This window comes from Chrysemys picta, unplaced genomic scaffold, assembly GCF_011386835.1.
Source record: "Chrysemys picta bellii isolate R12L10 unplaced genomic scaffold, ASM1138683v2 scaf45, whole genome shotgun sequence".
In the NCBI taxonomy this organism is placed as follows: domain Eukaryota; kingdom Metazoa; phylum Chordata; order Testudines; family Emydidae; genus Chrysemys; species Chrysemys picta.
The window spans coordinates 174,140-197,877 of NW_027052752.1; the positions used below are offsets into that span (position 1 = coordinate 174,140).

General features: G+C 46.9%; 1 long non-coding RNA gene across 1 annotated transcript in view; it reads left to right on the forward strand.

The window, feature by feature from the left end:
• Nucleotides 1–20,900, forward strand: part of LOC135977856 (uncharacterized) — a 36,279-nt gene extending 15,379 nt beyond the window's left edge. Inside the window, exons 3-5 of the long non-coding RNA XR_010595299.1 lie at nt 5,809–5,933; nt 19,103–19,227; nt 20,783–20,900. This is a non-coding gene — a long non-coding RNA (uncharacterized LOC135977856). The remainder of the gene's footprint in view (nt 1–5,808; nt 5,934–19,102; nt 19,228–20,782) is intronic.
• The last annotated feature ends 2,838 nt before the right edge of the window (nt 20,901–23,738 follow it).

Consider the following 23,738-nt stretch of genomic DNA (forward strand, 5'->3'; position numbering starts at 1 on the left):
TGGTCCTTTAGGTCAGATACCAGCCAGGTTACCTGAGCTTCTTAACCCTTTAGAGGGAAAAGGATTTTGGAGTCTCTGGCCAGGAGGATTTTATAGTACTGTACACAGGACAGCTGTTACCCTTCCCTTTATAGTTATGACAACCTCAAACCTTCAAAGTGTCAGGCCAGCAGCAGGACATTAGCACTTCAGGGTTTGGTTGGGTGTGGCAGTGACATCACAAAGGCCTTTTGCAGGATGTCAGCTTATTGGTCAAAGGTGTTAGGGAGGTGGTGACCTCCGAGAGAGATGCTGACATCAGCCTGGCAGGACAGGAGCACAGGGCCAGGGAAACCTCAGAGACCCGGTGGCTTTGCTTCAGCAAGTCTCCTTCTCGGGGTCTCTCTTTGAGGACTGAGAGAGTATTAGGGTTCACGTACGTGAGTGCGTGCAGGAGCCTCTTTCGAGTTTTCTCCTTTCCTTTTACTGATTTTACTAGAAAACAGACGTCCCTGTTTAGAAGGTAAGAGCCTCGAAGAGGTTTTGGCAGCTACTCAGTCTGATCCACGTGGTGCCAGCTGAATTCTAGGCATGGAAAAGAGTAGTTTAAGATGGCAGAATTTTATTCCATCCCTTGGATTTTGTGCCATAGAATCACTGGGGACATTAGGGTTTGTCCTTTTTGTTTTACCTTTTCCTCCATCCCTCCTTCCTTTCTCTTCATCTCTTACTTCTTTTGTCCTTTCTCCTGTTCCCCTCCCACCACCAGGACTGGTGTGTGTGTGTGTGTGTGTGTGTGTGTTGCTGGGGGTGCTCATCACCTCTCCTTGTGGGAAGTTCATCGAAAACTGTGGGGTTGAAATAGTGTTTGGACTCCACTGACACTAGATGCTGCCATCCTGTGGCTTAGCATTAGTGTCTGGGATGACTTGGGTCAAGATCTCAAATTCCCCACAACCCACTTCACTGCTGCCAGAATCCCTCCTGCCCCCCCTGCTAGAGCCGCCTCCGTGGCCAACCTGGGTGGGGGTGGAGAACAGTGTTTTTTTCATACGTTCATAGATTCTAGGACTGGAAGGGACCTCGAGAGGTCATCGAGTCCAGTCCCCTGTCCGCATGGCAGGACCATGTAACGGACTTATTAGATAAGGGAAATGCGGTGGACCTAATATACCTGGATTTCAGTAAAGCGTTTGATACTGTACCCCATGAGGAATTATTGGTTAAACTGGAAAACATGGGGATCGATATGAAAATCCAGAGGTGGATAAAGAATTGGTTAATGGGGAGAATGCAGCGGGTCGTATTAAAGGGTGAACTGTCGGGTTGGAGGGAGGTTACTAGTGGAGTGCCTCAAGGTTCGGTTTTGGGACCCATTTTATTTAATCTATTTATAACTGACCTCGGAACCGATTGCAAGAGTGGGCTGATAAAGTTTGCGGATGATACGAAGGTGGGAGGAGTTGCAAATTCGGAGGAGGATAGGGATATTCTGCAGGGAGACTTGAATGAGCTTGTGAATTGGAGTGTCAGAAATAAGATGAAATTTAATAGTGAAAAGTGTAAGGTGATGCACTTGGGGATGACTAATAACAATTTTAGTTACAAGATGGGGACGCATTGGTTAGAAGTAACGGAAGAGGAGAAGGACCTAGGGGTCCTTGTAGACCGCAGGATGACTATGAGTCGACAATGTGACGTGGCTGTGAAAAAAGCCAATGCGGTCTTGGGATGTATTAGGCGAGGTATATCTAGTAGGGATAAGGAGGTCCTGCTTCCGTTGTATACGGCGCTGGTGAGACCTCATTTGGAGTACTGTGTGTAGTTCTGGTCTCCCATGTTTAAAAAAGATGAACTCAAATTGGAACGGGTGCAGAGAAGGGCGACTAGGATGATCAGAGGAATGGAAAACCTGTCGTATGAAAAGAGATTAGAGGAGCTCGGGTTGTTTAGTCTGACAAAACGAAGGCTGAGGGGGGATATGATTGCTATCTTTAAATATATCAGAGGGATAAATACAAGGGAGGGAGAGGAATTATTTCAGCTGAGTACTAATGTGGACACGAGAACCAATGGATATAAACTGGCCGTGGGGAAGTTCAGGCTTGAAATCAGACGAAGGTTTCTGACCGTCAGAGGGGTGAAATATTGGAACGGCCTTCCGAGGGAAACGGTGGGGGCAACGGACCTGTCTGGTTTTAAGATTAAGTTGGATAAGTTTATGGAGGGAATGGTTTAATGGTAAAACATAGTAGCCGAGGAAAACCAAGCAATGGTACGTAAATAGCATAATGGCAAACAAGGGTCAGGCTAGAGACTCTTGCCTACATGCTCGGGGTATTACTGATCGCCATATTTGGGGTCGGGAAGGAATTTTCCTCCAGGGTAGATTGGCTGAGCCTCTGGAGGTTTTTCGCCTTCCTCCGCAGCATGGGGCAGGGATCACTAGCAGGAGGGTCCCTGCCGATTGAAGTCACTAAAACACAGGATTGGGGACTTCAACGGCACAGTCCAGGGAAGGGTCTTGTGGCCTGCAGCATGCAGGGGGTCAGACCAGATGATCATAATGGTCCCTTCTGACCTTAAAGTCTATGAGTCTATGAGACCAAATACCATCCCTGATAGACATTTATCTAACCTACTCTTAAATATCTCAAGAGATGGAGATTCCACAACCTCCCTCGGCAATTTATTCCAGTGTTTAACCACCCTGACAGTTAGGAACTTTTTCCTAATGTCCAACCTAGACCTCCCTTGCTGCACTTTAAACCCATTGCTTCTGGTTCTATCCTTAGAGGCTAAGGTGAACAAGTTTTCTCCCTCCTCCTTATGACACCCTTTTAAATACCTGAAAACTGCTATCATGTCTCCTCTCAGTCTTCTCTTTTCCAAACTAAACAAAGCCAATTCTTTCAGCCTTCCTTCATAGGTCATGTTCTCAAGACCTTTAATCATTCTTGTTGCTCTTCTCTGGACCCTTTCCAATTTCTCCACATCTTTTTTAAAATGCGGTGCCCAGAACTGGACACAATACTCCAGCTGAGGCCTAACCAGAGCAGAGTAGAGCGGAAGAATGACTTCTCGTGTCTTGCTCACAACACACCTGTTAATACATCCCAGAATCAGGTTTGCTTTTTTTGCAACAGCATCACACTGTTGACTCATATTTAGCTTGTGGTCCACTATAACCCCTAGATCCCTTTCTGCCGTACTCCTTCCTAGACAGTCTCTTCCCATTCTGTATGTGTGAAACTGATTGTTCCTTCCTAAGTGGAGCACTTTGCATTTGTCTTTGTTAAACTTCATCCTGTTTAACTCAGACCATTTCTCCAATTTGTCCAGATCATTTTGAATTATGACCCTGTCCTCCAAAGCAGTTGCAATCCCTCCCAGTTTGGTATCATCCGCAAACTTAATAAGCGTACTTTCTATGCCAATATCTAAGTCGTTGATGAAGATATTGAACAGCGCCGGTCCCAAAACAGACCCCTGCGATACCCCACTCGTTATGGCTTTCCAGCAGGATTGGGAACTATTAATAACAACTCTCTGAGTACGGTTATCCAGCCAGTTATGCACCCACCTTTATAGTAGCCCCATCTAAATTGTATTTGCCTAGTTTATCAATAAGAATATCATGCGAGACCGTATCAAATGCCTTACTAAAGTCTAGGTATACCACATCCACAGCCTCACCCTTATCCACAAGGCTCGTTATCCTATCAAAGAAAGCTATCAGATTGGTTTGACATGATTTGTTCTTCACAAATCCATGCTGGCTGTTCCCTATCACCTTACCACCTTCCAAGTGTTTGCAGATGATTTCCTTAATTACTTGCTCCATTATCTTCCCTGGCACAGAAGTTAAACTCACTGGGGTCTGTAGTTTCCTGGGTTGTTTTTATTTCCCTTTTTATAGATGGGCACTATATTTGCCCTTTTCCAGTCTTCTGGAATCTCTCCCGTCTCCCATGATTTTCCAAAGATAATAGCTAGAGGCTCAGATACCTCCTCTATTAGCTCCTTGAGTATTCTAGGATGCATTTCATCAGGCCCGGGTGACTTGCAGGCATCTAACTTTTCTAAGTGATTTTTAACTTGTTCTTTTTTTATTTTATCTGCTAAACCTACCCCCTTCCCATTAGCATTCACTATGTTAGGCATTCCTTCAGACTTCTCGGTGAAGACCGAAACAAAGAAGTCATTAAGCATCTCCTCCATTTCCAAGTTTCCTGTTACTGTTTCTCCCTCTTCACTAAGCAGTGGGCCTACCCTGTCTTTGGTCTTCCTCTTGCTTCTAATGTATTGATAAAAAGTCTTCTTGTTTCCCTTTATTCCCATAGCTAGTTTGAGCTCATTTTGTGCCTTTGCCTTTCTAATCTTGCCCCTGCATTCCTGTGTTGTTTGCCTATATTCATCCTTTGTAATCTGTCCCAGTTTCCATTTTTTATATGACTCCTTTTTATTTTTTAGATCATGCAAGATCTCATGGTTAAGCCAAGGTGGTCTTTTGCCACATTTTCTATCTTTCCTAACCAGCGGAATAGCTTGCTTTTGGGCCCTTAATAGTGTCCCTTTGAAAAACTGCCAACTCTCCTCAGTTGTTTTTCCCCTCAGTCTTGATTCCCATGGGACCTTACCTATCAGCTCTCTGAGCTTACCAAAATCTGCCTTCCTGAAATCCATTGTCTCTATTTTGCTGTTCTCCCTTCTACCCTTCCTTAGAATTGCAAACTCTATGATTTCATGATCACTTTCACCCAGGCTGCCTTCTACTTTCAAATTCTCAACGAGTTCCTCCCTATTTGTTAAAATCAAGTCGAGAACAGCTTCCCCCCAGTAGCTTTTTCAACCTTCTGAAATAAAAAGTTGTCTCCAATGCAGTCCAGGAATTTGTTGGATAGTCTGTGCCCCGCTGTGTTATTTTCCCAACATATAGCCGGATAGTTGAAGTCCCCCATCACCACCAAATCTTGGGCTTTGGATGATTTTGTTAGTTGCTTAAAAAAAGCCTCATCCACCTCTTCCACCTGGTTAGGTGGCCTGTAGTAGACTCCTAGCATGACATCTCCCTTGTTTTTTACCCCTTTTAGCCTAACCCAGAGACTCTCAACGTCTCCTATGTCCATCTCTACCTCAGTCCAAGTGTGTACATTTTTAATATACAAGGCAACACCTCCTCCCTTTTTCCCCTGTCTATCCTTCCTGAGCAAGCTGTACCCATCCACACCAACATTCCAATCATGTGTATTATCCCACCAAGTTTCAGTGATGCCAACAATGTCATAGTTGTATTTATTTATTAGCACTTCCAGTTCTTCCTGCTTATTCCCCATACTTCTCGCATTTGTATATAGACATCTAAGATACTGGTTTGATCTTTCCTCCCAGTTTTGTCCTGACCCTCCTTTCCCTCTGACAATATAGCCCACACTCCCTCTCGTTTTTGACCCATCTCCCCGGTCTCCATGTTCCCCACTTACCTGTGGGCTTTGCTCACCTGTCCCCGTCGAACCTAGTTTAAAGCCCTCCTCACTAGGTTAGCCAGTCTGTGTCCAAAGGTACTAATAACTTGAGCTGTGGTTTGGAGGTGGAACAGCTGTCAAGGGCACTGAGGGGGAGATAGCAGGAGCTCATCCTTCAAGGAGGGGGGTGGCACTGGAGGTTACTAGAAAGGACAAGAAGACTCCATTCTGGGGTTCAGGAGGTGAATTTATCCCTCAGTGGTGGGCAGGTGATGGGTGGAAGTAGTGCTGGTTCCAGGTGCCCTTAATTCCCGCTGATTCCTCGGGGCGTTTGAGTCTCTGACAGGTTCTCGTTCCCTTGCAGCAGGAGGACGTCACGGCCAAAAGTGATGCACCAGCTCCGCATCGTCCGGCACTTGCGCCAGATTCCTGAGACACTGCAGGGGCTGTGCCTCTGAGGCCATCAGCAACTCCCGCTTCCTGCTGCAGGTACTGCTCTGGCTCACTGTAAATGGGGAGCTAGTGGAAGGGGAAATGGAGCCCCCTGGCACTCACTAAAAGGGAAAGTGGTGGATTCTCCATCTCTTGATGTCATTGAAGGAAGACTAGATGCCTTTCTGGAATGTGTGTGCCGAAAAAATAACTATTGTACTATACAGCAAGCCTATGGTATGCAAGGGGTTAGATGAGATGCTCTAAAGGTCTCTTCTGGCCATAAAGTCCCCTAATTTTGGAAACACTGAGTGTAGCATTGGGAGCAGCCTCTGATGTTTTACCGTCTAGCCGGCTTGCTTCCTAGAATGAACAGGCATTGAGTGGGGTGATCCACAGAGAGTAGCTGAAACCTTCAAAGTGTCAGGCCAGCAGCAGGACATTAGCACTTAAGGGTTTGATTGGTGGCAGTGATATCACAAAGGTCTTTTGCAGGACCTCAGCATATTGGTCAAAGGTGTTAGGGAGGTGGTAACCTCAGAGAGAGATGCTGCCATCAGCGAGGCAGTACAGGGGCGCATGGCCAGGGAAACCTCAGAGACCCTGTGGCTTTGCTTCAGCAAGTCTCCTTCTCGAGGTCTTTCTTTGAGGACTGAGAGAGTATTAGGGTTCACGTACGTGAGTGCGTGCAGGAGTCTCTTTCGAGTTTTCTCCTTTCCTTTTACTGATTTTACTAGAAAAGAGACGTCCCTGTTTAGAAGGTAAGAGCCTCCAAGAGGTTTTGGCAGCTGCTCAGTCTGATCCACGTGGTGCCAGCTGAATTCTAGGCATGGAAAACAGTAGTTTAAGATGGCAGAATTTTATTCCATCCCTTGGATTTTGTGCCGTAGAATCACTGGGGACATTAGGGTTTGTCCTTTTTGTTTTACCTTTTCCTCCATCCCTCCTTCCTTTCTCTTCATCTCTTACTTCTTTTGTCCTTTCTCCTGTTCCCCTCCCACCACCAGGAGTGGTGTGTGTGTGTGTGTGTGTTGCTGGGGGTGCTCATCACCTCCCCTTGTGGGAAGTTCATCGAAAACTGTGGGGTTGAAATAGTGTTTGGACTCCACTGACACTAGATGCTGCCATCCTGTGGCTTAGCATTAGTGTCTGGGATGACTTGGGTCAAGATCTCAACTTCCCCGCAACCCACTTCACTGCTGCCAGAATCCCTCCTGCCCCCCCTGCTAGAGCCGCCTCCCTGGCCAACCTGGGTGGGGGTGGAGAACAGTGTTTTTTTCATACGTTCATAGATTCTAGGACTGGAAGGGACCTCGAGAGGTCATCGAGTCCAGTCCCCTGCCCGCATGGCAGGACCATGTAACGGACTTATTAGATAAGGGAAATGCGGTGGACCTAATATACCTGGATTTCAGTAAAGCGTTTGATACTGTACCCCATGAGGAATTATTGGTTAAACTGGAAAACATGGGGATCGATATGAAAATCCAGAGGTGGATAAAGAATTGGTTAATGGGGAGAATGCAGCGGGTCGTATTAAAGGGTGAACTGTCGGGTTGGAGGGAGGTTACTAGTGGAGTGCCTCAAGGTTCGGTTTTGGGACCCATTTTATTTAATCTATTTATAACTGACCTCGGAACCGATTGCAAGAGTGGGCTGATAAAGTTTGCGGATGATACGAAGGTGGGAGGAGTTGCAAATTCGGAGGAGGATAGGGATATTCTGCAGGGAGACTTGAATGAGCTTGTGAATTGGAGTGTCAGAAATAAGATGAAATTTAATAGTGAAAAGTGTAAGGTGATGCACTTGGGGATGACTAATAACAATTTTAGTTACAAGATTGGGACGCATTGGTTAGAAGTAACGGAAGAGGAGAAGGACCTAGGGGTCCTTGTAGACCGCAGGATGACTATGAGTCGACAATGTGACGTGGCTGTGAAAAAAGCCAATGCGGTCTTGGGATGTATTAGGCGAGGTATATCTAGTAGGGATAAGGAGGTCCTGCTTCCGTTGTATACGGCGCTGGTGAGACCTCATTTGGAGTACTGTGTGTAGTTCTGGTCTCCCATGTTTAAAAAAGATGAACTCAAATTGGAACGGGTGCAGAGAAGGGCGACTAGGATGATCAGAGGAATGGAAAACCTGTCGTATGAAAAGAGATTAGAGGAGCTCGGGTTGTTTAGTCTGACAAAACGAAGGCTGAGGGGGGATATGATTGCTATCTTTAAATATATCAGAGGGATAAATACAAGGGAGGGAGAGGAATTATTTCAGCTGAGTACTAATGTGGACACGAGAACCAATGGATATAAACTGGCCGTGGGGAAGTTCAGGCTTGAAATCAGACGAAGGTTTCTGACCGTCAGAGGGGTGAAATATTGGAACGGCCTTCCGAGGGAAACGGTGGGGGCAACGGACCTGTCTGGTTTTAAGATTAAGTTGGATAAGTTTATGGAGGGAATGGTTTAATGGTAAAACATAGTAGCCGAGGAAAACCAAGCAATGGTACGTAAATAGCATAATGGCAAACAAGGGTCAGGCTAGAGACTCTTGCCTACATGCTCGGGGTATTACTGATCGCCATATTTGGGGTCGGGAAGGAATTTTCCTCCAGGGTAGATTGGCTGAGCCTCTGGAGGTTTTTCGCCTTCCTCCGCAGCATGGGGCAGGGATCACTAGCAGGAGGGTCCCTGCCGATTGAAGTCACTAAAACACAGGATTGGGGACTTCAACGGCACAGTCCAGGGAAGGGTCTTGTGGCCTGCAGCATGCAGGGGGTCAGACCAGATGATCATAATGGTCCCTTCTGACCTTAAAGTCTATGAGTCTATAAGACCAAATACCATCCCTGATAGACATTTATCTAACCTACTCTTAAATATCTCAAGAGATGGAGATTCCACAACCTCCCTCGGCAATTTATTCCAGTGTTTAACCACCCTGACAGTTAGGAACTTTTTCCTAATGTCCAACCTAGACCTCCCTTGCTGCACTTTAAACCCATTGCTTCTGGTTCTATCCTTAGAGGCTAAGGTGAACAAGTTTTCTCCCTCCTCCTTATGACACCCTTTTAAATACCTGAAAACTGCTATCATGTCTCCTCTCAGTCTTCTCTTTTCCAAACTAAACAAAGCCAATTCTTTCAGCCTTCCTTCATAGGTCATGTTCTCAAGACCTTTAATCATTCTTGTTGCTCTTCTCTGGACCCTTTCCAATTTCTCCACATCTTTTTTAAAATGCGGTGCCCAGAACTGGACACAATACTCCAGCTGAGGCCTAACCAGAGCAGAGTAGAGCGGAAGAATGACTTCTCGTGTCTTGCTCACAACACACCTGTTAATACATCCCAGAATCAGGTTTGCTTTTTTTGCAACAGCATCACACTGTTGACTCATATTTAGCTTGTGGTCCACTATAACCCCTAGATCCCTTTCTGCCGTACTCCTTCCTAGACAGTCTCTTCCCATTCTGTATGTGTGAAACTGATTGTTCCTTCCTAAGTGGAGCACTTTGCATTTGTCTTTGTTAAACTTCATCCTGTTTAACTCAGACCATTTCTCCAATTTGTCCAGATCATTTTGAATTATCTGTCACCCTGTCCTCCAAAGCAGTTGCAATCCCTCCCAGTTTGGTATCATCCGCAAACTTAATAAGCGTACTTTCTATGCCAATATCTAAGTCGTTGATGAAGATATTGAACAGCGCCGGTCCCAAAACAGACCCCTGCGATACCCCACTCGTTATGGCTTTCCAGCAGGATTGGGAACTATTAATAACAACTCTCTGAGTACGGTTATCCAGCCAGTTATGCACCCACCTTATCGTAGCCCCATCTAAATTGTATTTGCCTAGTTTATCAATAAGAATATCATGCGAGACCGTATCAAATGCCTTACTAAAGTCTAGGTATACCACATCCACAGCCTCACCCTTATCCACAAGGCTCGTTATCCTATCAAAGAAAGCTATCAGATTGGTTTGACATGATTTGTTCTTCACAAATCCATGCTGGCTGTTCCCTATCACCGTACCACCTTCCAAGTGTTTGCAGATGATTTCCTTAATTACTTGCTCCATTATCTTCCCTGGCACAGAAGTTAAACTCACTGGGGTCTGTAGTTTCCTGGGTTGTTTTTATTTCCCTTTTTATAGATGGGCACTATATTTGCCCTTTTCCAGTCTTCTGGAATCTCTCCCGTCTCCCATGATTTTCCAAAGATAATAGCTAGAGGCTCAGATACCTCCTCTATTAGCTCCTTGAGTATTCTAGGATGCATTTCATCAGGCCCGGGTGACTTGCAGGCATCTAACTTTTCTAAGTGATTTTTAACTTGTTCTTTTTTTATTTTATCTGCTAAACCTACCCCCTTCCCATTAGCATTCACTATGTTAGGCATTCCTTCAGACTTCTCGGTGAAGACCGAAACAAAGAAGTCATTAAGCATCTCCGCCATTTCCAAGTTTCCTGTTACTGTTTCTCCCTCTTCACTAAGCAGTGGGCCTACCCTGTCTTTGGTCTTCCTCTTGCTTCTAATGTATTGATAAAAAGTCTTCTTGTTTCCCTTTATTCCCGTAGCTAGTTTGAGCTCATTTTGTGCCTTTGCCTTTCTAATCTTGCCCCTGCATTCCTGTGTTGTTTGCCTATATTCATCCTTTGTAATCTGTCCCAGTTTCCATTTTTGATATGACTCCTTTTTATTTTTTAGATCATGCAAGATCTCATGGTTAAGCCAAGGTGGTCTTTTGCCACATTTTCTATCTTTCCTAACCAGCGGAATAGCTTGCTTTTGGGCCCTTAATAGTGTCCCTTTGAAAAACTGCCAACTCTCCTCAGTTGTTTTTCCCCTCAGTCTTGATTCCCATGGGACCTTACCTATCAGCTCTCTGAGCTTACCAAAATCTGCCTTCCTGAAATCCATTGTCTCTATTTTGCTGTTCTCCCTTCTACCCTTCCTTAGAATTGCAAACTCTATGATTTCATGATCACTTTCACCCAGGCTGCCTTCTACTTTCAAATTCTCAACGAGTTCCTCCCTATTTGTTAAAATCAAGTCTAGAACAGCTTCCCCCCAGTAGCTTTTTCAACCTTCTGAAATAAAAAGTTGTCTCCAATGCAGTCCAGGAATTTGTTGGATAGTCTGTGCCCCGCTGTGTTATTTTCCCAACATATAGCCGGATAGTTGAAGTCCCCCATCACCACCAAATCTTGGGCTTTGGATGATTTTGTTAGTTGCTTAAAAAAAGCCTCATCCACCTCTTCCACCTGGTTAGGTGGCCTGTAGTAGACTCCTAGCATGACATCTCCCTTGTTTTTTACCCCTTTTAGCCTAACCCAGAGACTCTCAACACTTCCGTCTCCTATGTCCATCTCTACCTCAGTCCAAGTGTGTACATTTTTAATATACAAGGCAACACCTCCTCCCTTTTTCCCCTGTCTATCCTTCCTGAGCAAGCTGTACCCATCCACACCAACATTCCAATCATGTGTATTATCCCACCAAGTTTCAGTGATGCCAACAATGTCATAGTTGTGTTTATTTATTAGCACTTCCAGTTCTTCCTGCTTATTCCCCATACTTCTCGCATTTGTATATAGGCATCTAAGATACTGGTTTGATGTTTCCTCCCAGTTTTGTCCTGACCCTCCTTTCCCTCTGACAATATAGCCCACACTCCCTCTCGTTTTTGACCCATCTCCCCGGTCTCCATGTTCCCCACTTACCTGTGGGCTTTGCTCACCTGTCCTGTTCGAACCTAGTTTAAAGCCCTCCTCACTAGGTTAGCCAGTCTGTGTCCAAAGGTACTAATAACTTGAGCTGTGGTTTGGAGGTGGAACAGCTGTCAAGGGCACTGAGGGGGAGATAGCAGGAGCTCATCCTTCAAGGAGGGGGGTTGGCACTGGAGGTTACTAGAAAGGACAAGAAGACTCCATTCTGGGGTTCAGGAGGTGAATTTATCCCTCAGTGGTGGGCAGGTGATGGGTGGAAGTAGTGCTGGTTCCAGGTGCCCTTAATTCCCGCTGATTCCTCGGGGCGTTTGAGTCTCTGACAGGTTCTCGTTCCCTTGCAGCAGGAGGACGTCACGGCCAAAAGTGATGCACCAGCTCCGCATCGTCCGGCACTTGCGCCAGATTCCTGAGACACTGCAGGGGCTGTGCCTCTGAGGCCATCAGCAACTCCCGCTCCCTGCTGCAGCTACTGCTCTGGCTCACTGTAAATGGGGAGCTAGTGGAAGGGGAAATGGAGCCCCCTGGCACTCACTAAAAGGGAAAGTGGTGGATTCTCCATCTCTTGATGTCATTGAAGGAAGACTAGATGCCTTTCTGGAATGTGTGTGCCCAAAAAGTAACTATTGTACTATACAGCAAGCCTATGGTATGCAAGGGGTTAGATGAGATGCTCTAAAGGTCTCTTCTGGCCATAAAGTCCCCTAATTTTGGAAACACTGAGTGTAGCATTGGGAGCAGCCTCTGATGTTTTACCGTCTAGCCGGCTTGCTTCCTAGAATGAACAGGCATTGAGTGGGGTGATCCACAGAGAGTAGCTGAAACCTTCAAAGTGTCAGGCCAGCAGCAGGACATTAGCACTTAAGGGTTTGATTGGTGGCAGTGATATCACAAAGGTCTTTTGCAGGACCTCAGCATATTGGTCAAAGGTGTTAGGGAGGTGGTAACCTCAGAGAGAGATGCTGCCATCAGCGAGGCAGTACAGGGGCGCATGGCCAGGGAAACCTCAGAGACCCCTGTGGCTTTGCTTCAGCAAGTCTCCTTCTCGAGGTTTCTCTTGAGGACTGAGAGAGTATTAGGATTCACGTATTTGAGTGAGAGCAGGAGCCTCTTTCGAGTTGTCTCCTTTCCTTTTACAGATTTTACTAGAAAACAGACATCCCTGTTTAGAAAGTAAGAGCCTCCAAGAGGTTTTGGCAGCTGCTCAGTCTGATCCATCTGGTGCCAGCTGAATTCTAGGCATGGAAAACACTAGTTCAAGGTGGCAGAATTTTAATCCCTCCCTGTAATTTTGTCTGGTAGAATCACTGGGGACATTAGGGTTTGTCCTTTTCGTTTGACCTTTTCCTCCATCCCTCCTTCCTTTCTCTTTATCTCTTACTTCTTTTGTCCTTTCTCTTGTTCCCCTCCCACCACCAGGAGTGGTATGTGTGTGTGTGTGTGTGTGTGTGTGTGTATGTGTGTGTGTGTGTGTGTTGCTGGGGGTGCTCTTCACCTCCCCTTGTTGGGAGTTGATCCAAAACTGTATGGTTGAAATAGTGCTTGGACTCCACTGACACTAGATGCTGCCATCGTGTGGTTTAGCATTAGTGTCTGGGATGACTTGGGGCAAGATCTCAACCTCCCCGCAACCCACTTCACTGCTGCCAGAATCCCACCTGCCCCCCCTGCTAGAGCCGCCTCCCTGCCCAACCTGGGTGGGGGTGGAGAAGAGGGTTCTGATAACTTGAGCTGTGGTTTGGAGGTGGAACAGCTGTCAAGGGCACTGAGGGGGAGGTAGCAGGAGCTCACCCTACAAGGACGGGGGTTGGCACTGGAGATTACTAGAAAGGAGAAGACGACTCCATTCTGGGGTTCAGGAGGTGAATTCATCCCTCAGTGGTGGGCAGGTGCTGGGTGTAAATACTGCTGGTTCCAGGTGTCCTTAATTGCCCCTGATTCCTCGGGGCATTTGAGTCTCTGACAGGTTCTCGTTCCCTTGCAGGAGGAGGACGTCACGGCCAAAGGGATGCACCAGCTCCGCATCATCCGGCACTTACACCATGTGCCTGAGACACTGCAGGGGCTGTTCCTCTGAGGCCTTAGCAACTCCCTCTCCCTGCTGCAGGTACTGCTCTGGCTCACTGTAAATGGGGAGCTAGTGGAAGGGGAAATGGAGCCCCCTGGCACTCACTAAAAGGGAAAGTGGTGGGTTCTCCATCTCTTGATGTCATTGAATGAAGACTAGATGCCTTTCTGGAATGTGTGTGCCCAAAAAGTAACTATTGTACTATACAGGAGGCCTATGATATGCAGGGGCTTAGATGAGATGCTCTAAAGGTCTCTTGTGGCCATAAAGTCTACAAATTTTGGCAACACTGAGTGTAGTATTGGGAGCAGCCTGTGATGTTTTACTGTCTAGCCGGCTTGCTTCCTAGAATGAAGACGCATTGAGTGGGGTGATCCACAGAGAGTACCTGTGTCAAGGCTGTATCCCCACTTTGAAGTTTAGGGTACAAATGTAGGGGCCTGCATGAAAACCTCTAAGCTTAACTACCATCCCAAGGCTAATTTCCTCCCCTGGGTAGCCTTGAGAAACCTTTCACCAATTCCCTGGTGAATACAGATCCAAACCCCTTGGATCTTAAAACAAGGAGAAATAAACCATCCCCCCTCCTTCCTTCCACCAACTTCTGGTGAATACAGATCCAACCCCCTTGGATCTAAAAGAAGGAGAAATTAACCATTCCCCTCCTTCCTCCCACCAACTCCTGGTGAATCAAGATTCAAACTCCTTGGATCTTAAAACAAGGAAAAATCAATCAGGTTCTTAAAAATAAGGCTTTTAATTAAAGAAAAAGGTAAAAATCATCTCTGTAAAATCAGTATGGAAATTAACCTTACAGGGTAATCAAACTTAAAGAGCTCAGAGGACTCCCCTCTAGTCTTAGGTTCAAAGTACAGCAAACAAAGATAAACACTCTAGTAAAAGGTACATTTACAAGTTGAGAAAACAAAGGAAAACTAACACGCCTTGTTTGAAATAGGAGAGACTTGTTTAGAAAGATGTGGAGAACCTGGATTGATGTCTGGTCCCTCTCAGTCCCGAGGGCGAACACCCACACAAACAAAGAACACAAACAAAAGCCTTCCCCTCCCCAAGATTTGAAAGTATCTTGTCCCCTTATTGGTCCTTTAGGTCAGATACCAGCCAGGTTACCTGAGCTTCTTAACCCTTTAGAGGGAAAAGGATTTAGGAGTCTCTGGCCAAGAGGATTTTATAGTACTGTACACAGGACAGCTGTTACCCTTCCCTTTATAGTTATGACAACCTCAAACCTTCAAAGTGTCAGGCCAGCAGCAGGACATTAGCACTTGAGGGTTTGGTTGGGTGTGGCAGTGACATCACAAAGGCCTTTTGCAGGATGTCAGCTTATTGGTCAAAGGTGTTAGGGAGGTGGTGACCTCAGAGAGAGATGCTGACATCAGCCTGGCAGGACAGGAGCACAGGGCCAGGGAAACCTCAGAGACCCGGTGGCTTTGCTTCAGCAAGTCTCCTTCTCGGGGTCTCTCTTTGAGGACTGAGAGAGTATTAGGGTTCACGTACGTGAGTGCGTGCAGGAGCCTCTTTCGAGTTTTCTCCTTTCCTTTTACTGATTTTACTAGAAAACAGACGTCCCTGTTTAGAAGGTAAGAGCCTCCAAGAGGTTTTGGCAGCTGCTCAGTCTGATCCACGTGGTGCCAGCTGAATTCTAGGCATGGAAAACAGTAGTTTAAGATGGCAGAATTTTATTCCATCCCTTGGATTTTGTGCCATAGAATCACTGGGGACGTTAGGGTTTGTCCTTTTTGTTTTACCTTTTCCTCCATCCCTCCTTCCTTTCTCTTCATCTCTTACTTCTTTTGTCCTTTCTCCTGTTCCCCTCCCACCACCAGGAGTGGTGTGTGTGTGTGTGTGTGTGTGTTGCTGGGGGTGCTCATCACCTCTCCTTGTGGGAAGTTCATCGAAAACTGTGGGGTTGAAATAGTGTTTGGACTCCACTGACACTAGATGCTGCCATCCTGTGGCTTAGCATTAGTGTCTGGGATGACTTGGGTCAAGATCTCAACTTCCCCGCAACCCACTTCACTGCTGCCAGAATCCCTCCTGCCCCCCCTGCTAGAGCCGCCTCCCTGGCCAACCTGGGTGGGGGTGGAGAACAGTGTTTTTTTCATACGTTCATAGATTCTAGGACTGGAAGGGACCTCGAGAGGTCATCGAGTCCAGTCCCCTGCCCGCATGGCAGGACCATGTAACGGACTTATTAGATAAGGGAAATGCGGTGGACCTAATATACCTGGATTTCAGTAAAGCGTTTGATACTGTACCCCATGAGGAATTATTGGTTAATCTGGAAAACATGGGGATCGATATGAAAATCCAGAGGTGGATAAAGAATTGGTTAATGGGGAGAATGCAGCGGGTCGTATTAAAGGGTGAACTGTCGGGTTGGAGGGAGGTTACTAGTGGAGTGCCTCAAGGTTCGGTTTTGGGACCCATTTTATTTAATCTATTTATAACTGACCTCGGAACCGATTGCAAGAGTGGGCTGATAAAGTTTGCGGATGATACGAAGGTGGGAGGAGTTGCAAATTCGGAGGAGGATAGGGATATTCTGCAGGGAGACTTGAATGAGCTTGTGAATTGGAGTGTCAGAAATAAGATGAAATTTAATAGTGAAAAGTGTAAGGTGATGCACTTGGGGATGACTAATAACAATTTTAGTTACAAGATGGGGACGCATTGGTTAGAAGTAACGGAAGAGGAGAAGGACCTAGGGGTCCTTGTAGACCGCAGGATGACTATGAGTCGACAATGTGACGTGGCTGTGAAAAAAGCCAATGCGGTCTTGGGATGTATTAGGCGAGGTATATCTAGTAGGGATAAGGAGGTCCTGCTTCCGTTGTATACGGCGCTGGTGAGACCTCATTTGGAGTACTGTGTGTAGTTCTGGTCTCCCATGTTTAAAAAAGATGAACTCAAATTGGAACGGGTGCAGAGAAGGGCGACTAGGATAATCAGAGGAATGGAAAACCTGTCGTATGAAAAGAGATTAGAGGAGCTCGGGTTGTTTAGTCTGACAAAACGAAGGCTGAGGGGGGATATGATTGCTATCTTTAAATATATCAGAGGGATAAATACAAGGGAGGGAGAGGAATTATTTCAGCTGAGTACTAATGTGGACACGAGAACCAATGGATATAAACTGGCCGTGGGGAAGTTCAGGCTTGAAATAGCATAATGGCAAACAAGGGTCAGGCTAGAGACTCTTGCCTACATGCTCGGGGTATTACTGATCGCCATATTTGGGGTCGGGAAGGAATTTTCCTCCAGGGTAGATTGGCTGAGCCTCTGGAGGTTTTTCGCCTTCCTCCGCAGCATGGGGCAGGGATCACTAGCAGGAGGGTCCCTGCCGATTGAAGTCACTAAAACACAGGATTGGGGACTTCAACGGCACAGTCCAGGGAAGGGTCTTGTGGCCTGCAGCATGCAGGGGGTCAGACCAGATGATCATAATGGTCCCTTCTGACCTTAAAGTCTATGAGTCTATGAGACCAAATACCATCCCTGATATACATTTATCTAACCTACTCTTAAATATCTCAAGAGATGGAGATTCCACAACCTCCCTCGGCAATTTATTCCAGTGTTTAACCACCCTGACAGTTAGGAACTTTTTCCTAATGTCCAACCTAGACCTCCCTTGCTGCACTTTAAACCCATTGCTTCTGGTTCTATCCTTAGAGGCTAAGGTGAACAAGTTTTCTCCCTCCTCCTTATGACACCCTTTTAAATACCTGAAAACTGCTATCATGTCTCCTCTCAGTCTTCTCTTTTCCAAACTAAACAAAGCCAATTCTTTCAGCCTTCCTTCATAGGTCATGTTCTCAAGACCTTTAATCATTCTTGTTGCTCTTCTCTGGACCCTTTCCAGTTTCTCCACATCTTTTTTAAAATGCGGTGCCCAGAACTGGACACAATACTGCAGCTGAGGCCTAACCAGAGCAGAGTAGAGCGGAAGAATGACTTCTCGTGTCTTGCTCACAACACACCTGTTAATACATCCCAGAATCAGGTTTGCTTTTTTTGCAACAGCATCACACTGTTGACTCATATTTAGCTTGCAAGATCTCATGGTTAAGCCAAGGTGGTCTTTTGCCACATTTTCTATCTTTCCTAACCAGCGGAATAGCTTGCTTTTGGGCCCTTAATAGTGTCCCTTTGAAAAACTGCCAACTCTCCTCAGTTGTTTTTCCCCTCAGTCTTGATTCCCATGGGACCTTACCTATCAGCTCTCTGAGCTTACCAAAATCTGCCTTCCTGAAATCCATTGTCTCTATTTTGCTGTTCTCCCTTCTACCCTTCCTTAGAATTGCAAACTCTATGATTTCATGATCACTTTCACCCAGGCTGCCTTCTACTTTCAAATTCTCAACGAGTTCCTCCCTATTTGTTAAAATCAAGTCGAGAACAGCTTCCCCCCAGTAGCTTTTTCAACCTTCTGAAATAAAAAGTTGTCTCCAATGCAGTCCAGGAATTTGTTGGATAGTCTGTGCCCCGCTGTGTTATTTTCCCAACATATAGCCGGATAGTTGAAGTCCCCCATCATCACCAAATCTTGGGCTTTGGATGATTTTGTTAGTTGCTTAAAAAAAGCCTCATCCACCTCTTCCACCTGGTTAGGTGGCCTGTAGTAGACTCCTAGCATGACATCTCCCTTGTTTTTTACCCCTTTTAGCCTAACCCAGAGACTCTCAACACTTCCGTCTCCTATGTCCATCTCTACCTCAGTCCAAGTGTGTACATTTTTAATATACAAGGCAACACCTCCTCCCTTTTTCCCCTGTCTATCCTTCCTGAGCAAGCTGTACCCATCCACACCAACATTCCAATCACGTGTATTATCCCACCAAGTTTCAGTAATGCCAACAATGTCATAGTTGTATTTATTTATTAGCACTTCCAGTTCTTCCTGCTTATTCCCCATACTTTTCGCATTTGTATATAGGCATCTAAGATACTGGTTTGATCTTTCCTCCCAGTTTTGTCCTGACCCTCCTTTCTCTCTGACAATATAGCCCACACTCCCTCTTGTTTTTGACCCATCTCCCCGGTCTCCATGTTCCCCACTTACCTGTGGGCTTTGCTCACCTGTCCCCGTCGAACCTAGTTTAAAGCCCTCCTCACTAGGTTAGCCAGTCTGTGTCCAAAGGTACTAATAACTTGAGCTGTGGTTTGGAGGTGGAACAGCTGTCAAGGGCACTGAGGGGGAGATAGCAGGAGCTCATCCTTCAAGGAGGGGGGTTGGCACTGGAGGTTACTAGAAAGGAGAAGAAGACTCCATTCTGGGGTTCAGGAGGTGAATTTATCCCTCAGTGGTGGGCAGGTGATGGGTGGAAGTAGTGCTGGTTCCAGGTGCCCTTAATTCCCGCTGATTCCTCGGGGCGTTTGAGTCTCTGACAGGTTCTCGTTCCCTTGCAGCAGGAGGACGTCACGGCCAAAAGTGATGCACCAGCTCCGCATCATCCGGCACTTGCGCCAGATTCCTGAGACACTGCAGGGGCTGTGCCTCTGAGGCCATCAGCAACTCCCGCTCCCTGCTGCAGGTACTGCTCTGGCTCACTGTAAATGGGAAGCTAGTGGAAGGGGAAATGGAGCCCCCTGGCACTCACTAAAAGGGAAAGTGGTGGATTCTCCATCTCTTGATGTCATTGAAGGAAGACTAGATGCCTTTCTGCAATGTGTGTGCCCAAAAAGTAACTATTGTACTATACAGCAAGCCTATGGTATGCAAGGGGTTAGATGAGATGCTCTAAAGGTCTCTTCTGGCCATAAAGTCCCCTAATTTTGGAAACACTGAGTGTAGCATTGGGAGCAGCCTCTGATGTTTTACCGTCTAGCCGGCTTGCTTCCTAGAATGAACAGGCATTGAGTGGGGTGATCCACAGAGAGTAGCTGAAATCTTCAAAGTGTCAGCCCAGCAACAGGACATTAGCACTTCCGGGGAAGGGTGGGTGTGGCAGTGATAGCACAAAGGCCTTTTGCAGGACGTCAGCCTATTGGTCAAAGGTGTTAGGGAGGTGGTGACCTCCGAGAGAGATGCTGACATCAGCCTGGCAGGACAGGAGCACAGGGCCAGGGAAACCTCAGAGACCCCTGTGGCTTTGCTTCAGCAAGTCTCCTTCTCGAGGTCTCTATTTGAGGACTGAGAGAGTGTTAGGGTTGACGTATGTGAGTGTGAGCAGGAGCCTCTTTCGAGTTTTCTCCTTTCCTTTTGACGGATTTTACTAGGAAACAGACGTCCCTATTTAGAAGGTAAGAGCCTCCAAGAGGTTTTGGAACCTGCTCAGTCTGATCCATCTGGTGCCAGCTGAATTCTAGGCATGGAAAACAGTAGTTTAAGATGGCAGAATTTTATTCCCTCCCTGGGATTTTGTCCCGTAGAATCACTGGGGACATTAGGGTTTGTCCTTTTCGTTTTACCTTTTCCTCCATCCCTCCTTCCTTTCTCTTCATCTCTTACTTCTTTTGTCCTTTCTCCTGTTCCCCTTTCACCACCAGGAGTGGTGTGTGTGTGTGTGTGTGTGTGTGTGTGTGTGTGTGTGTGTGTGTGTGTGTGTGTGTGTGTGTGTGTGTGTGTGTGTGTGTGTGTTGCTGGGGGTGCTCTTCACCTCCCCTTGTGGGGAGTTCATCCAAAACTGTATGGTTGAAATAGTGCTTGGACTCCACTGACACTAGATGCTGCCATCCTGTGGCTTAGCATTAGTGTCTGGGATGACTTGGGGCAAGATCTCAACCTCCCCTCAACCCACTTCACTTCTGGCAGAATCCCTCCTGCCCCCCCGCTAGAGCCGCCTCGATGCCCAACCTGGTTGGGGGTGCAGAAGAGGGTTCTGATAACTTGAGGTTTGGTTTGGAGGTGGAACAGCTGTGAAGAACACTGAGGGGGAGGTAGCAGGAGGTAATCCTACAAGGAGGGGGGTTGGCACTGGAGGATACTAGAAAGGACAAGAAGACTCCATTCTGGGGTTCAGGAGGTGAATTCATCCCTCAGCGGTGGGCAGGTGGTGGGTGGAAATACTGCTGGTTCCAGGTGCCCTTAATTCCCCCTGATTCCTCGGGACCTTTGAGTCTCTGACAGGTTCTCGTTCCCTTTTGCAGCAGGAGGACGTCACGGCCAAAGTGATGCACCAGCTCCGCATCATCCGGCACTTGCGCCAGATGCCTGAGACACTGCAGGGGCTGTTCCTCTGAGGCCTTCAGCAACTCCCGCTCCCTGCTGCAGGTACTGCTCTTGCTCACTGTAAATGGGGAGCTAGTGGAAGGGGAAATGGAACCCCCTGGCCCTCACTAAAAGGGAAAGTGGTGGATTCTCCATCTCTTGATGTCTTTGAATGAAGACCAGATGCCTTTCTGGAATGTGTGTGCCCAAAGAGTAACTATTGTACTATACAGTAAGCCTATGATATGCAGCGGGTTAGATGAGATGCTCTAAAGGTCTCTTCTGACCATAAAGTCTACAAATTTTGGAAACACTGAGTGTAGCATTGGGAGCAGCCTCTGATGTTTTACTGTCTAGCCCGCTTGCTTCCTAGAATGAGGATGCATTGAGTGGGGTGATCCACAGAGAGTAGCTCAAACCTTCAAAGTGTCAGGCCAGTAGCAGGACATTAGCACTTTAGGGTTTGGTTGGGTGTGGCAGTGATATCACAAAGGCCTTATCCTGGAGCTCAGCCTATGGGTCAAAGGTGTTAGGGAGGTGGTTACCTGAGAGAGAGATGCTGACATCAGCCAGGCAGGACAGGAGCGCAGGGCCAGGGAAACCTCAGAGACCCCTTTGGCTTTGCTTTAGCAAGTCTCCTTCTCGAGGTCTCCCTTTTTAGGACTCAGAGAGTATTAGGGTTCAAGTATGTGAGTGCGAGGAGGAACCTCTTTCGAGTTTCTCCTTTTATTGATTTTACTAGAAAACAGACGTGCCTGTTGAGAAGGTAAGAACCTTGGAGAGGTTTTTAACCTGCTCAGTCTGCAGTCTGATCCATCTGGTGCCAGCTGAATTCTAGGCATGGAAAACACTAGTTCAAGGTGGCAGAATTTTATAGCCCACCTGGGATTTTGTGCTGTAGAATCACTGGGGACATTAGGGTTTGTCCTTTTCCTTTTACCTTTTCCTCCATCCCTCCTTGCTTTCTCTTGTTCCCCTCCCACCACCAGGAGTGGTGTGTGTGTGTGTGTGTGTTGCTGGGGGTGCTCTTCACCTCCCCTTGTGGGAAGTTGACACTGCAAGGGCTGTGCCTCTGTGGACATCAGCAACTCCCACTCCCTGCTGCAGGTACTGCTCTGGCTCACTGTAAATGGGGTGCTAGTGGAAGGGGAAATGGAACCCCCTGGCACTCACTAAAAGGGAAAGTGGTGGATTCTCCATCTCTTGATGTCATTGAATGAAGACTAGTATCAGGGGGTAGCCGTGTTAGTCTGTATCTACAAAAACAACAAAGAGTCTGGTGGCACCTTAAAGACTAACAGATTTATTTGGGCATAAGCTTTCGTGAGTAAAAACCTCACTTCGGTTGCATCCGAAGAAGTGAGGTTTTTACTCACGAAAGCTTATGCCCAAATAAATCTGTTAGTCTTTAAGGTGCCACCAGACTCTTTGTTGTTTGAATGAAGACTAGATGCCTTTCTGGAATGTTTGTGCCCAAAGAGTAACTATTGTACTATACAGGAAGCCTATGATATGCAGGGGCTTAGATTAGATGCTCTAAAGGTCTCTTGTGGCCATAAAGTCTACTAATTTTGGAAACACTGAGTGTAGCATTGGGAGCAGCCTCTGATGTTTTACTGTCTAGCCCACTTGCTTCCTAGAATGAAGACGCATTGAGTGGGGTGATCCACAGAGTGTAGCTCAAACCTTCATAGTGTCAGGCCAGCAGCAGGACATTAGCACTTAAGGGTTTGATTGGTGGCAGTGATATCACAAAGGTCTTTTGCAGGACCTCAGCATATTGGTCAAAGGTGTTAGGGAGGTGGTAACCTCAGAGAGAGATGCTGCCATCAGCAAGGCAGGACAGGGGCGCATGGCCAGGGAAACCTCAGAGACCCCTGTGGCTTTGCTTCAGCAAGTCTCCTTCTCAAGGTTTCTCTTGAGGACTGAGAGAGTATTAGGATTCACGTATTTGAGTGAGAGCAGGAGCCTCTTTCGAGTTGTCTCCTTTCCTTTTACTGATTTTACTAGAAAACAGACATCCCTCTTTAGAAAGTAAGAGCCTCCAAGAGGTTTTGGAACCTGCTCAGTCTGATCCATCTGGTGCCAGCTGAATTCTAGGCATGGAAAACACTAGTTCAAGGTGGCAGAATTTTAATCCCTCCCTGTAATTTTGTCTGGTAGAATCACTGGGGACATTAGGGTTTGTCCTTTTCGTTTTACCTTTTCCTCCATCCCTCCTTCCTTTCTCTTCAACTCTTACTTCTTTTGTCCTTTCTCTTGTTCCCCTCCCACCACCAGGAGTGGTATGTGTGTGTGTGTGTGTGTGTGTGTGTGTGTGTGTGGTGCTGATGGTGCTCTTCACCTCCCCTTGTTGGGAGTTGATCCAAAACTGTATGGTTGAAATAGTGCTTGGACTCCACTGACACTAGATGCTGCCATCGTGTGGTTTAGCATTAGTGTCTGGGATGACTTGGGGCAAGATCTCAACCTCCCCGCAACCCACTTCACTGCTGCTAGAATCCCACCTGCCCCCCCTGCTAGAGCCGCCTCCCTGGCCAACCTGGATGGGTGGAGAAGAGGGTTCTGATAACTTGAGCTGTGGTTTGGAGGTGGAACAGCTGTCAAGGGCACTGATGGGGAGGTAGCAGGAGCTCACCCTACAAGGACGGGGGTTGGCACTGGAGATTCCTAGAAAGGAGAAGATGACTCCATTCTGGGGTTCAGGAGGTGAATTCATCCCTCAGTGGTGGGCAGGTGCTGGGTGTAAATACTGCTGGTTCCAGGTGTCCTTAATTGCCCCTGATTCCTCGGGGCATTTGAGTCTCTGACAGGTTCTCGTTCCCTTGCAGGAGGAGGACCTCACGGCCAAAGGGATGCACCAGCTCCGCATCATCCGGCACTTACGCCATGTGC